The sequence below is a fragment of the Cebus imitator genome, unplaced genomic scaffold (assembly GCF_001604975.1).
Source record: "Cebus imitator isolate Cc_AM_T3 unplaced genomic scaffold, Cebus_imitator-1.0 Scaffold71, whole genome shotgun sequence".
Taxonomy (NCBI): domain Eukaryota; kingdom Metazoa; phylum Chordata; class Mammalia; order Primates; family Cebidae; genus Cebus; species Cebus imitator.
In genome coordinates, this window is record NW_016107386.1 from 2,654,892 (window position 1) to 2,670,773 (window position 15,882).

Genomic DNA, 15,882 nt, shown 5'->3' on the forward strand with positions numbered 1-15,882 from the left:
GCCTCCCAAAGTGCTGGAATTACAGGCGTGAGCCACCGCACCCAGCCCAGCTTTCTTTACACACTATATTATTGCAGATTTTTTTCAGCACTGCCTCTAGTTACGCATGCCACAATGTAATGAAGACACTATCAAATGTGGGATGTATTCACGAGGAAGGACAAGCAGGATAACGCCAGAATGGGTTATGAAAATGACAGGAATGATTATTGACAGTTTTCTAAAGAAACACTAACAGAACCAGAAAAGAAACATTCAACCTGGGGAACAGAAGATATAAGCAACATGATAGCTATCCTCAAACATACAAATATGTGAAAAAGATAAAAATTATATTACTACAGAAGGAAAAATTAGAATCAGTGGGTGAAAAAAAGTTTAGTTCCTTCTTGATAAAAACTTTTTTTTTTTTTGAGACAGAGTCTCACTGTTGTACCCCAGGCTGGGATACAGTAGCACGATCTTGGCTGACTGCAACCTCTGTCTCGAGGTTCAAGCAATTCTTGTGCCTCAGCCTCCCCAGTAGCTAAGACTACAGGCCCATGCCACCAGCCTGGCTAATCTTTTGGATTTTTTAGTGGAGACAGGGTTTTACCATGCTGTCCAGCCTAATCTTGAACTCCAGAGCTCAGGCAGTCTGCCTGCTTCAGCCTCCTAAAGTGCTGGGATTATAGGCCTGAGCTACCATGCCCGGCCAAGAAAAAACTTTCTAATAGAATCAACAAAGTAGAAAGCAAGATCCTTCAAGACGTTCAATTCACCAATAATGGTGGTGAGCTGGTAGGGATTAGATGGCTCCCTGCCAAACACATTTCATGTATGTGACTAGATGGTCCTCTGATGTCTGGTCCAATGCTTAAATTCTATGGTTCTATAAATACACTGACATTTGCTCATGAGGCAAGCCTGGAGTTTAAATAATAAAGCTAATCAATAAATAAAGCTTCAAATAATAAAGCTAATCATGGAGGTGTGGTTTAAAAAGCCCATAAACTGTGAGGCATTTTCACTGTATTGATGCATAATACACGAAAGAAGAAGAAATTTTGTATAGTTTCTTTGTACTAGATTTAGAAAACTCCATAAAAGCACATTTCAGTCTCATTTATTAAATACTTGCATTCCTCTTATTCTTCTAAGATTGCAAAAAATGGTTTGTTTTCATTCATCCTGTAGAAATCAGCCAATGAGAAATCAATTTCTACAAGAATGATTTTTGAAAACTCCCCCACTGAGTCAAGACAGTGGGTTCTCATAGCTTAAATGCAAATCTACATCAATGTTTATGCTTTAAAAATTCAGAGCAATACTTAAAAACAACAATAACTAGTTCTTAATATCCCTCCCTTTGGTATTACTTTCTGAGCACAGTATTTTTAAGGACAAAAATCTGGATACAAAGGAGCAGGACTTAGATTTTACAAGTATTATCTCCTCTCTTTCTAGCATGACCTCAAAGCAGGAATTACCAACACCATTTTTCCAGTGCAGTTCACTGGACTGATACAAAACAGCTCTTGCCTTTCATATCTGCAGAGGAGAGGGCTAAGCTAAATAGTTGCTTTTTTTTTTTTTTTTTTTTTTTGGGAGGGTGGTTTTTTTTTTTTTTTTTTTTTTTTTTTGTTATTGGGGGTTTTTGGTTTGTCCTCCCCTCCGCCTCCTGGGTTCAGGCAATTCTCCTGCCTCAGCCTCCTGAGTAGCTGGGATTACAGGCACGCGCCACCATGCCCAGCTAATTTTTTGTATTTTTAGTAGAGACGGGGTTTCACCATGTTGACCAGGATGGTCTCGATCTCTTGACCTCGTGATCCACCCGCCTCGGCCTCCCAAAGTGCTGGGATTACAGGCTTGAGCCACCGCGCCCGGCTACTTTTTTTTTTTTTTTAAGATAGAGTCTCACTCTGTCAACCCAGGCTGGAGAGCAGTCTTATGATCTCAGCTCACTGCAACCTCAACCTTCAAGGCTCAAGTAATCCTCCCACCTCAGCCTCCCAAGTAGCTGGGACCACAGACCAGTGCCACCATGCCTGGCTAATTTTTTGTATTTTTGGTAAAGACGAGGTTTCACCATGTTGCCCAGGCTGGTCTGGAACTCCTGAGCTCAATCAAGTGATCCACCGACTTCAGTCTCCCAAAGTGTTGGGATTACAGGTTTGAGCCACAGTGCACAGCCACTGAAGTTCTTTTCAATACTCCAGAAGAACTGCATAAAGGTCATTCTCAGTTAAAACTTTACTAACAAATTCTATGCCCAAAAATGGATGAAAATGAGAGCATACATCAACAGTGCTTCCTTAGAAGAAAAAAGTTTTTTCAAATAGATATGCTGTTTTAAGATGTACTGTAATTTACAAATTCCTACTCATAGCTTGAAAAAAAAGATGTAATTTAAAACATAATAGAAAACTCATTCTATTATTACAAAATATTTTCCAAAAATATATGGTGGCTTTTTCAAGGAAGATTTTCTATTCATGTGCCATAAGTTGGACTAATATAAGCACAATGTTTCTTCCATATTACCTATTAATGAACTTTCTTACTATAAACACAAACTTTCCACATAAAATTTTCTTTCCAAAATTTTAAAGTCATCTATAATTTCACCACTTGTTGAAGACATTGGATAATCTGAGCAATAAATAAAATAGCTGGGTGAATTCTGATTGGCCTGGCAATACTGCCATATAGTAGACTATCAGTTTAATAAACTATCTCAATGGATCTCTTTACCCAATACCACCTTCCCAACTTCCTGCCTCCACAAAAACAGAACTGGGACCTAACCTGATTCTTCCTTATTATAGGGTGTTCCATAAATCCCACTATTAATAATACACTAACCCAAATTTATCTCCTTTGCCCACAGCCTACATTTATTTTCCAGGGTTAAGTTTGTTTGGCTCTATCAGCATCACTTCTCTTTAACACTGTCCCTTTTCATGCATTTAAGGCAACTACTTCCAACACTATCAATGAAAGCAGACAAATGGGGGAAAAAGGAATGAATTGCAAACACCTCAAACAAGAAAGGTTGCTTAAAAAACCAAGTGTCACATTCTGACAGTTCAATATTTCATAGCCAATACAAGGAATGTGCAACAATACTGCAACTTTAAATCTTTTCTTCCTATGTCAGTCTCTCTTTCTCTCATTGTAATGCCAAAGGGAACAGCAATCAGAGTGGAGATGTTCAACGTGATAGAGGTCAGGACACCATCGGATCAACGTACCAGAAACACGACCTTGTTTATTTTTTTCCCACAGTATTATTGTTTACAGGGTGCTTTGCTCGTGTACCTTGTGGTTCTTAGCTAAAAGATGAAATTACAGCCCAGGATGAAGCGCTCAGGCACACATCCAATTTGTGTTTCCATCTCAGAAAACAAAAAGCTTCTAAGGCCCTCAGGCTGCCATTCAAACTTGGAGGCTGACATTTTTAACAGCATGAACCAGAGACTGGCAGAGAGAATGATCTAATGCATTTCTGACTTGTCAATCAAAAATCTCACCTCTGCTGTCTTGTAAACAGTTGGGGACCATCTAACTACATTCATAAACCTAGGGAGAGCTTACTGCCAGCTGGGGTGCTGTAGCCACATGCTCTGGCTTCTAGTCACCAAAATCATGATTCAGTTTTATAATCTCACTGTAAATAGTCCATAGGCACATTTCCAGGACTACTGGAATTGAACCAGAGTAGGAAATACAAAAGAGATTTTGGTCAAATACTATGTTATTTTCAAGCTGCTGGAATCCTATATTCATTTTATCCTCATTTTACCAATTCTCCCCAAAAAGATTGCACTGTGCTGCAGTTGATATAAATAATGACCTGCTTTTTTAAAATCTAGGGGAAATATGCTCTTATATTAAAATTTCCCTTATAGTTTATTACCAGTAACAAAAGAGGTACTCCCCCAAACAATGGCTCATATAAAGGGTAGAAGCTACAACAAACAATAGCAAGTATATTCTGGTAAAACTAATCATGTACTTTCTTTTAAATATAAAAGTTATGTTCATATACAGAAGCTTTGTATTTACTAATTTGACATAATGTAGTATATATGTATGTGTATGTGTGAAACATAAAAACAAAAAATCTCATAAAATGAGATTACTTTGACTGCTATTCTTTCTCTTCTGTTTAAGACCATCTAATCCAACACACGTAGAAAGTTAGACCCAATCAGGCTAAAACTTGAATTTTTTGTTAAAGAATCAAGTATGAAAATGAATACTCTTTTTCTTCATGTCAATTTTACGGGACACAGAATTCCAATTTAATTCATACCAAGCCACAGATAATAGGTTTGCAACAAAGGTCTGGAGGATTAGAATGGTGCACCTGAGAACTTTAAAAGGCAGATGACAGATAACCCAGCAGGAGAAAGCGCACTCCAAAATCCTGTTTCATTGTGATGTACTGCATCCCAAAGCCCAAATAACTATTTCAATATAATAGCCTTGTTCTTCAGAGGACTGAGAATAAGCTTAGAAAAGCTCACAACTACTCAACATCACTCCCAGGAAGAACAAACTCATGAGTATCAGCTCCCAATGGTAAAGTACTGCAGTTTTTATATACCTAAACAGCCACACGGTCAAGAGATTGTTGTTGTTGTTGTTTTCCCTCAATGAGTCATCTGTAAATAACCTGGGCTTCTCTCTTCATGAAAAATGACAAGGGAAAGAGTTCTCTGAATGCTAGCTACTAAGATTCTGTAGCTTGGCAGTAGACATAAAATACCAAGTTTACAAACAACAAAACACTACCCTATAAAGCAGAACAATAGTGAAAGATGGTACAAATAGTTGTGGCAGTCACAAAACGTCCAATAATGATTCCTGAATAGCACAAAAAGAACTCCTGTGGTACAATGGCCTCTACTCGGCACAAAGATAGATGGCAATAACAAGAAGGTAATCTCATAGTATAAAGAAAGTAACAGTATTTCTCCAGACTCCAGAGAATACAGGTGAGTCTTAACTTCCCACAGCCAGAATTTGTCTCATAAGGACGGTCATCCGCAGAAGTTCCCATCACCTCTTTAAGGTTTTCATCAATTCCAACCTTTTGGTTTGTGCTTCTTCAACTGGGGCAACATCAGACCCCCAAAGTTATTTGTATCTCCCTTCTGCCATTAGAGGTACTGTGGAAGTTAGGTCAATTAGGAAAAATCCAACATTATTCAAAACAAAACAAAACAAAAAAATAAAGCAATAAACCCTTTATCTAGAATGAAGAGTTTAATTTTTAGGACCTATCATAAAAAATTAAAAGAAAAAATTTAAGGAAATCTGACTGTCTCATAATAAGAGGATTTGGTTTACTCAAAATATCAGGTAATGTCTCATTTTAGCCTGTAAATGAGTATTAGCTGTACCATAGACAAATCAAAATACTCAGCAATAAAAGAGTCTGTTATTTCAAAACTTGAAATAATTATTTAAGTAACCAAGCAGGCATCTGGAAAGACAAATCAGCCTAAGATATCACTTCTATAGGCAGACTATTTCCAAATAAGACTATTTCCAGAATAAGATAAAATGTAGCAAATTCAGGTCATCTCTACTTTTCTCTTTTTTTTTTTTTTGAGACGTAGTCTTACTCTGTCACCCACGATGGAGTGCAGTGGTGCAATCTTGGCTCACTGCAACCTCCGCCTCCTGGGTTCAAGCGATTCTCCAACCTCAGCCTCCTGAGTAGCTGGGACTACAGGTACGTGCCACCTCGCCTGGCTCATTTTTTGTATTTTTAGTGGAGACGGGTTTCACTCTGTTAGCCAGGATGGTCCCGCTCTCCTGACGTGTCCTGACGTGATCCGCCTGCCTCAGCCTCCCAAAGTGCTGAGATTACAGGTATGAGCCATTGGGCCCAGCTAGGTCATCTCTACTTTTCTTACTGAATGTATGTAAAAGTTGTAAAGGCAGAAGATGATCAACAGATTTCAACATTGGCTAAAATATTTTTAAAATCCATAATTACATTCTTTTTAAAAGAAACAATCTTTAATATATTTCCAACGTTTTACACATGCACTTTTTTTAAAAATACAACGTTTAATCATCGGGTTGACCAGGAAATGTAATGCTCAGTCTAGAAACAGCAGCAGAAGTAGCGAGAGACACGGAACTTTTATACAAAAAAACTTGCTGCTTACAAAACATATGCAAAAAAAAGCTTAAAAAAAAACAAAAACGAAAAAACCTAGAGACTAAAGGCAGCATCCCTGCTAATTTTCACCTACATTAAGAAAAAAAAAAAAATCTTATAACTAATGTTCTTTATTTTCCTTTAAAAAAAAATTACACATAGGCACAATTTGCTGGTGGCTTTTGAAGAATAAGCCAGGTTTCCACAGCATCTGCCTCAAGTGGTGTGTTTCGATTTCTCCACATTTCACAGTTAAGGCATTTTTTTTTTCTTTCTTTTCTGACAAAGTGTATGTTTTGTTGCTTGCTTTCAGGTTTTGTTTACTTTCACATGTGCCCTACAGGGTTGTGGGCTTCACTCAGGCCTGGGTGGACCATGAAATGCACCATCTGGGGGTCTCCGACCACGCCCTATACCTTCTCTTCTCTCGCTTTCAAACAGGCAGCCTTTGGGGTTCAGGTTCCGCTCTCGCACTTGTTGCTTCAAGTTCAGGATGACCAAGACTGCCTGGTGCGGAATGAGCAGTTTGGTCTGAGGCTTCTTGCTGTTGAGGTGCAGTTGGCACATGCGCCCCAGCTCCTTAAAGGCCTTGTTGATGTCGAGGACCCGCAACCGTTCCCGGGCCTTATTGGCCACCTGGCGCTCCTTCTCCCCTTCAGCCTTCTGCTCTAGGGGGATAAGGTCGCCCTCCTCCTCGTCTGGGTCTGGGCTGGTCCAGGCCCGGGGGGGCCTTCAGCTCCTTCTTCTTTTCCTCCGAGTAGTTGGCAGCCGACGTGTTCTCATTATCCTCCATCTCCTCCCGCTTGATTTCGCAGGCGGCAGTTGCTGTGGCACCTGCTAGCCCCAGCCGCGGAATGCGCCATCTGGGGGTCTCCGAGTTAAGAGTCGGGAGGCCGGGAGAGGTAGGGGAGGGCGCCTAGCTGGCTGGGGAGGGCCGCATGGTTGTGCAACACATGCACTTTTAATTCGGTGCTTAATCAAGGCTTAATTAAGAGAGGGTCACTTTCGGCCGGGCAACGGTGGCTTTCGCCTGCAATCCCAGCACTTTGGGAGGACGAGGCAGGTGGATAACCTGCGGTCAGGAGTTCGAGACTAGCCTGGCCAATGCGGTGAAACCCCATCTCTGCTAAAAATGCCAAAATTAGCTGGGCGTGGTGACTCATGCCTGTAATCCCAGCTACTCAGGAGGCTAAGGCAGGGAGAATTGCTTGAATTCAGGAGACAGAGGTTGCAGCGACCTGAGATCATGCCACTGCACTCCAGCCTGGGCAACAGAGAGAGACTCTATCTCAAAAAAATAAAAAATAAAAAAAAAAGAGAGACAGAGAAAGGGTCATTTCAGTGTGCCTAATGATTTCCATCTTTTCTCTAGATTGCTGCTTATCACTACCAGCATTTTAATTTTCCCAGTGTCTATTATGTTATAGAATAAGGATAAAATGCAATAAAATAGTCAAATAATTGCACAAATATATGCTGCTGTGAAGATAAAGATGTTGATATCATTGAAACTGAACTGTTAACTGGCTGGCAGTGCCACTATATAATATCTTGAAATGTACATTTGTTCAACAAGAGTCCAAACTCTGCATACAGGATCTACTTCCAGGGGGACCATCATAGTTTGAATTCAATAAAAGCCAAATGTATGAAATTTGAGGACTGCTCACAAATCAGACTCTGCATATTTTTCATGTGTAAATGTGTGGTCTTTGGAATGGTTAATTATCATTCATTCTGAATACAGAACATGTGTGTATGTATAGGTACTACTAGTAATAACTCAATGCTTTCTTGCCTCCCGCCCTATATATGCTACAGTATTTGATAGTTTTCTTCAAATTATCTGTCTATTCATTCATTAATTCAGCAAAAGTATCAACTACTATACTGGACACTGGAAACATGAAATGAACAAAACACAGTACTGCTCTCAAGGAACTCACAGTCTAATGGGAGAAAGGGACAAATACACAAACAACTATAGTAGCTTATCAGTGCTATAACAAGGGTATCTACTGCGTGCCCTGAGTACATGTTCTGAGTGGTTTAAGAGAGAGAAGGTAAAGATCTGGGAGGACTTATATCCTAGCTCAACGTGAGCTGAATCTTGAAGATTGGGTAGATAAAGGCAGAGAATACGTAAGGGACAATAGGTATTTGTGGAGGGGTTTTCCAGGTGAAGTAGAAAATTATATGCAAAGACACAGATATACAAAAGAACACGGCACTTTTGGGAACTGCAAAATTTGAAATGACTAACAATTATATGAGAGGGAGGTGGTGATGGGATATAAGCGAAATTCAAACTTCGTTCAATTCAAAAACATGTGAGCAGCTATCAATGAGATAAACAGTGACCAAAATCATTGATGATGAATGTAGAATTTGGGCAAGAATATGATATAGGTGAAATTCAGAAATTACTAGTATTACTCAAATGGTAATCTCTGGGAGGACATTTAAAATACTTACTTCCTTCTTTTTTTTCTTCTCCTTTCCCCCAAACAGATGATTTTTAACCTTCTTTCTACTTCTCTGTATTTTCTACCATTAATGTTAAATGTTTTAATTTTATCTTATGATTTAATTAAATGGTAATAAAAATACTTTTTTTTTTTTTGGAAGAAAGAAAGAAAAAAAGAGAAAGAATTAAAAAAAGAAAAAACAAAAAAAAGAACGAAGGAAAGAAGAAAGAGGAAGAGGGAGAGAGAACAGGGGTGTTGCTTTATTGCCCGGGCTAGAATGCAGTCTAAAAATGGGTATGCTTGTAATTGTGTTTAATAATAGAGACATAAAAAAAAAAAATGAGGGAAGAAAATAATTAACAAGCAGCCAACCAATATTTCATTTAAACCTGTAAATAGGTGTGATGTAGTACTGACAAGAGTGTATATTTTGTGTATTTAAAGTGGAGAGTTCTATAAATGTTAATTAAGTCTACTTGTTCCGGATCTGAGTTCAAGTCCTGGATATCGATGTTAACTTTCTCACTGATCTGTCAAATATTAATGTTGAAGTCTCCCACTATCATTGTGTGGGAGTCCAAGTCTCTTTATGAGTCTTATATATCTGGGTATTCCTGTATTAGGTGCGTATATATTTAGTATTTATAAAATGGTATTTTATAAATACTAGTATTTAAGTATTTATAAAAATATTTATAAAACTATAAGTATTTAAGTATTTATAAAAATACTTAAAAACAAAACTTATTTGGGCATGTGTGTGTGCACAGAGGAACACATGGATGGATAAGTCATTCCAGATCAAATGACACTAACATGTTAATTTAACAATAATCATCTTAAAGTATAAGGATTATGGATGATACTCTTGTTTACATATTTACCAAATAATACACATATTCCATAATAAACAATAATTCATTTTATTAGAATAAAAAATTTCCCCACAAAACAAATAAATAAAAATGTTTGCTTTGTCATTCCCTGCAAATCCCTAAGGGGAGGGGTGTAGCTGGGATAAATACAAGTCAAATGTTAACATATGCACAAAAAATAACTAAATTTTTTATTATATAGAAATTGTGCTATACTGAAATTATTCATATACAACAGAGCGGGCATCAGCTACAGACTGAGAACCATTTATGTTACAGGATAATTTTCCTTATTGGTATTGTTTTTTAATAGAATTTGAATGTTAATGTATATTCAATTCGATAATCCATATTCCTCTAAAATCTCGAAGTAAAATTAAGTCTTTCATATATATACTGAATAATGCTTAATTTTCCTAGTATTGTTCCATTTTAACATTTCACTTTGTACATGGTAAAATTTAGTAGACTTGTAAGCATTCTTAAGTAATAAAATACAACATATCTCCTAAATTCAATACAATTTCAGCCTCTGACACGGAACTCTAGCTAATGAGAACACATGGACACAGGGAGGGGAACATCATACACTGGGGCCTGTCAGGGGTTGGAGGGATAGAGGAGGGATAGCATTAGGAGAAATACCTAATGTGAATGACGGGTTGATGGGTGCAGCAAACCACTATGGTACGTGTAGTATACCTATGTAACCAATCTGCGCATTCTACACATGTACCCCAGAACTTAAAGTATATTTTTTTAAAATATACTTTTCACCATATTGGTCAGGCTGGTCTCGAATTCCTGACCTCAGGTGATCCACCTGCCTCAGCCTCCCAAAGTGCTGGGATTACAGGCGTGAGCCACTATGCCTGGGCTATTACTCAGCCTTTTTTTTTCTTTCTTCTTCCTGAGAATATACCAAGTAATACTCAGCTATTTTTACTTTATTGCTCATTCTCATTTAATATTATAGATTATAGGTATCACCATTTGCTGGGGATGGGCAAATGATTCCACAAAATATATCTACTGGCAATCAACAAATCTTAATTACTCATACAGTTTCCAGGATAAATCAATGGAATGATGAAAACAAAAATATGTTCAAACTAAACATATCCCCATAGAATCTATTTGAACAATTTTTTTCAGCATTTTCCCTGTCACTAGTTTTCAAACCATCTCAATACTGTGGTTTCAATTTGAGCTACTGGGAATAATCCAACAAATTCAGCAATGATTCCATAGCTCTTCCTTCTTTATTGTTGTAAGAATTTTGACTTACAGTGCTTCAAACTTACTAAAATAATCCAATAATTTAAAAAAAAAAAAAAAGGCCATGAAGACATTACATTACTGAGACATTTCCTTTAGTAAAAATGAGTATTTCTACTGGGACAACCATTCTGAAGAATTGTTTGACTGTTTCTTTTAAAGTTAAAAATACACTTACTCTTTGACCCAACAAATTCCACTCTTAGGCATGTACCTAAGAGAAATAAAAATACATGCCAAAATGAGACTTATAAAAAACTGTTTATAGTAGCTTTATTCATAATAGGCCAAAATTGGAAACAATCCAAACACCTATCAATAAATGAATGGATAAACAAATTGTGGTGTACTAATATAATGAAATGTATTTAGCAATATAAGAGAACTACTGATAAACACAACAACATGGATAAATCTTAAAAACATTATACTGATTGAAAGAAAACAGACACAAAAGAATGTATACTATATGACCACATTTATATGAAGTTCAAGAATAGGCAACACTAGTCTTGGTGACAAATCAGAACAGTAATTGCATATGGGAGATGGGTACAGACTGGAAAGGAGTATAAGGGAACTCTTGCAGATTATGAAACTGTTGGGTATCTTGAAATTGAAGTAGGTTACACAAAAGTCATTTGTCAAAACTCACCTAAGACTACACTTACGATCTATCAATTTCACTCCATGTAAATTTTACTTAAATAAAAATCTAAGTAAATAAAATAAAACCTAAACCAGAAGGATGCAAATGCACTAAGACTGCTATAGTTCCAGTAGGTGGGCACAGAAGATACTAGATTCAAATCCAGTTTCTGCCTGACAACCAGCACTATCATGCACCTGTGTGTGCTGAACCTGACATAGAACAAATTATTGGATTGATAGGATAAAACCAGTACATAAACCCATTTTTGCTATATAAGACATAATAATAATCTTGTTGAGGCCAGGTGCAGTAGCTCACGCTTGTAATCGCAGCACTATAGGAGGCCAAGGTGGGCATATCACCTGAGGTCAGGAGTTAAAGAACATCCTGGCCAACATGGCTGAAAACCCATCTCTATTAAAAATACAAATTTAGTAGAGAGGGGGTTTCAGCCATGTTGGCCAGGCTGTTCTTAAGCAGTGGTTTTTCACAGGCACTATAGCCCTGAACTCCTGGGCTTAAGCAATCCTCCCACCTCAGCTTCCTGAGTAGCTGGGACTACAGACATGGACAACTGTACCTGGTTCCCGCTCATTTTGTAAGTGTCTTTTGAAAAGCAGAATTTTAAAAGAGTGAAGAAGTCCAATTTATGTTATTTCTTTTATGGTTCATTTTTCTGTGTCTTAACTAAGAAATCTCTGCCTAACCCAAAGTCACAATGATTATTTTTGGCACATTTTCTATTAGTTTTATAAATTTTAACTCAGATTTAGGTCTATGATCCATTTCAAGTTAATTTTTGTTATATAGTGCAGTGTAACAGTTGAGGTTCATTGTTTTGCACATGGATATCCAATTGTTCCAGCATAATTTGTTGAAACAAACTGAGACCAATGGATTTTAATAAAATAACTGAGGAAGTTCACTGATAAGGTTTCAGACACTATACTGCAACTAATCTTCAAGAGACTGCAACTACCTGAAAATGGTATTAAAATATCTTTCCCAGCCAGGCACAGTGGCTCACACCTGTAATCCCAGCACTCTGGGAGGCCAAGGTGGGTGGATCACCTGAGGTCAGGAGTTTGAGACCAGCCTGGCCAACATGGAGAAACCCCACCTCTACTAAAAATGCAAAAATTAGCTGGGCATGGTGGCATGCACCTGTAATCCCACCTACTGGGGAGGCTGAGGCAGGAGAATCGCTTGAACCTGGGAGGTGGAGGTTGCAGTGAGCCGAGATCACACCATTGCACTCCAGCCTGGGCGACAAGAGTCAAACTCTATCTCAAAAAACAAAACAAAACAAAAACAAAAAACTAAAATATCTTTCCCTTTCAAACTATATATCTGTGCCAGGTCAGATATTACTCATACATGTCAACCAAAATAACAAACCACAATAGATTGAGTGCAGAAGCAGACATGAGAATCCAGCTGTCTTTTCTTAATCCAGACATTAAAGAGATTTGTAAAAATGTAATACAATGTTTGTCTTAATATTTTTTGAAAAATATACTTTTCATAAAAATATTATTTTCATTACTAATTATAGTCTTTAGGTGAACTAAAGCATAATTTTTTTCTCAATTTCTATTATAAATATGGTGAATATCAATAGATACAAGCCATATAAACAAAATCACTTTAGGGTCCTAAACAATTTTTTAGGGATTTAAAGATCCTGGGTCCAAAACCAAGCTGCCATCATCTCTCTCTTCAATTACTGAAAGTATCCTTTTTATAGCCAGAGTAGCACATCTAAATGCATCTTCTTATAGCCAGAGTAATGCAAATCAGATCAGGTAAAACATATGTTTAAATCCCTTCAGTGACTTAACTATTCTTAGCATCAAGACTAAACTACATACTTTGAATGGTCCACCAGACCTGAGTGATCAAACTTCCCCAGTCTTTTCTCACTTCATTCCCCCATTTCTCTTTATTCTATGAAACAACAGTCTTGTTTTCAGCAAGGTCCTTAAACGCACTAAGCCTCATTGGCTCTTGGGGCCTTTGCACTGACTCTTCCTTAGGCCTGAAAAGTCCTCCTTCTCCTCCATTCCTTCCTGTTATCGAGTTAATTCCTTCTCATCCTTCGGATCTTAAACATTGATTACCTGATCTTCTCTACCCCAACCTTCAGGTTAGACAGGGTCCTTCTTTTATAGGTCCTTATAGCTCCTTCTACATTTCCTTCCTAGAATTTACTGGCTTGGGAGATTACACTTTTAGAATTATGTGATTTAATAGCTTTCAATCATTTCACAAAATAGAAATATAATAAACATCTATATAAGTATGTGAACTATTAAATAAAATTTTGCCAAATACCCAAGATTAATAGCTCTCATCAGATTCCCAAAGGGATCCATGACCCCTGTGTAGTGAAGAATTAATCTTTACCAAAGAGAGGTCTGGTCTTTGCTCTTGGCTACTGTAAAGTGGTCTTTAGGACCCTGGAACTTCTTGTCTGGTAAGTTTCTCCATTTGCCTGAGAGCTTTAGCTACTGGACAAATGTGATGCATGTTGGGGGCACTAAACCACACCTGTAAGTTTCAACACCAGGAGGAAATAAGAGACTAGAGGTCAGCCATGTGAGCAGTACGTGACTGAGCAGCAATGAATATGCTGGACATCAAAGGCTCAGGTGAGTTTCATGGTTGGTAATACTCTGTGTGTATTGTCACACACTGTAGCTGGGAGGCAGTAATGCCATCCATGACTCCATAGGGAGAAGATGACAGGAAGTTCTACAATTGGATCCTTCCCAGATTCTGCCCTATGTGTCTCTTCTGTTGGCTAATTTTAACCTGTGTCCTTTCCCTGTAATAAACAGTGAGTATAACTGCTTTCAGTGAGTTCTAAGTCCCTTCCAGCAAGTTATCAAACCTAAGAGTAGTTGTGGGGACCTCTAAACATGAAACTGGTTTCTGAAGTAGGAGCAGCCTTTTAGGAACTACTGTTTCTTCAGACTCTGCAGACTGGCTAAACTAACTGCAATTCCAAAAAGGCAAAAACAAAAAACAATACGCTAGACTACAAATTCTTCAATGGCAGAACCTTGTCAATATGATAATGTAGTTAAAAATATAAGATACAGCCAAGCACGGTGGCTCACATCTGTAATCCCAGCACTTTGGGAGGATGAGGCAGACTTGGGAGGATGAGGATCACTTGAGCTGGGGAATTCGAGACCAGCCTGGGCAACATGATGAAACCCCATCTCTACCAAAAATACAAAAATTAGCCAAGTGTGGTTGTGTGCCTGTAATCCCAGCTACTTGGGAGTTTGAGGTGGGAGGATAACTAGAGCCCAGAGGCAGAGGTTGCTGTGAGCTGAGACTGTGCCACTGTACTCTAGCCTGACAACAGACAAGACAGATGGAAGGGAGGAAGGGAGGAAGGGAGGAAGGGAAGAAGGGAGGGAAGGAGAGAGTGAGGGGAGGGAGGGAGGGAGGGAGGAAAAAAGGCTGGGCATGGTAACTCACACCTGTAATCCCAGTATTTTGGGAGGCCGAGGCAGGCAGATCATCTGAGATCAGGACTTCTAGACCAGGCTGACCAACATGTCACCTCTACTAAAAATACAAAATTAGCCAGGTGTGGTGGTACATTCATGTAATTCCAGCTACTCAGGAGGCTGAGGCAGGAGAATCACTTGAACCAGGAGGTGGAGGTTGCAGTGAGCCGAGATCTCACCATTGCACTCCAGCCTGGGCGACAGAGCAAAACTCCGTCTCAAAAAAAAAAAAAAAAAAAAAAAAAAAAACCCCTTAAAAAAAAAAAAAAAAAAAAAAAAAGATATTTCACTTTGAAATAAATAAGCAGTCTCAGGATATCAATTACTCTCCAATAATACCAATAATGTTTGTGTTTGTAACGATGATGATAAAAGCAATAACCATCACACCATCACTGCATGCCCTTACCATAGTATCCGTTTACAGATAAGGAAATAACTAGTTCAGTATCATACCACTAGTGACAAAGATAGTATTCAAGACTTGATGTAGCTATTTTAGAACCTATATGCTTTACTATATTATATCTCATAGTATAAGCAAAGGAAGTTTAATATTAAATTTTGTAAATGAAATGAAGATCTCCAGCTTTATGATCACTAAAATAGCATCACTGAAGATTAGCAACTCTTAGCACAGGTTAGGAATGTCGAAAACTAAGTTCCCCTCTTTTAGCTAAAATTTAGACATAAGCATTCTGACACTTATAGCCTATCTTTGAAATTCTTCTAAATAGATATGAATGACACAGGTTAAAAGTAGGCAAATATTAATATAAAAACAAATTTGTTGTGTATTACTATAAAATGCTCAACACAAATTCCAAATACCTGAGATAGATAAGATTCAACAAAGAAAACAATCACATATGGTACACTAATCTGTAAGCAATAAGCACCAAGCTCTTTTCTACATTTTTCTCTG

The 15,882-nt window shown here is 37.9% G+C and overlaps 1 protein-coding gene across 7 annotated transcripts in view; it reads right to left on the minus strand.

Annotated features, from left to right (window-relative positions):
* Positions 1-15,882, minus strand: part of BTRC (beta-transducin repeat containing E3 ubiquitin protein ligase) — a 191,334-nt gene that overhangs the window by 112,819 nt on the left and 62,633 nt on the right. The window lies entirely within an intron of this gene.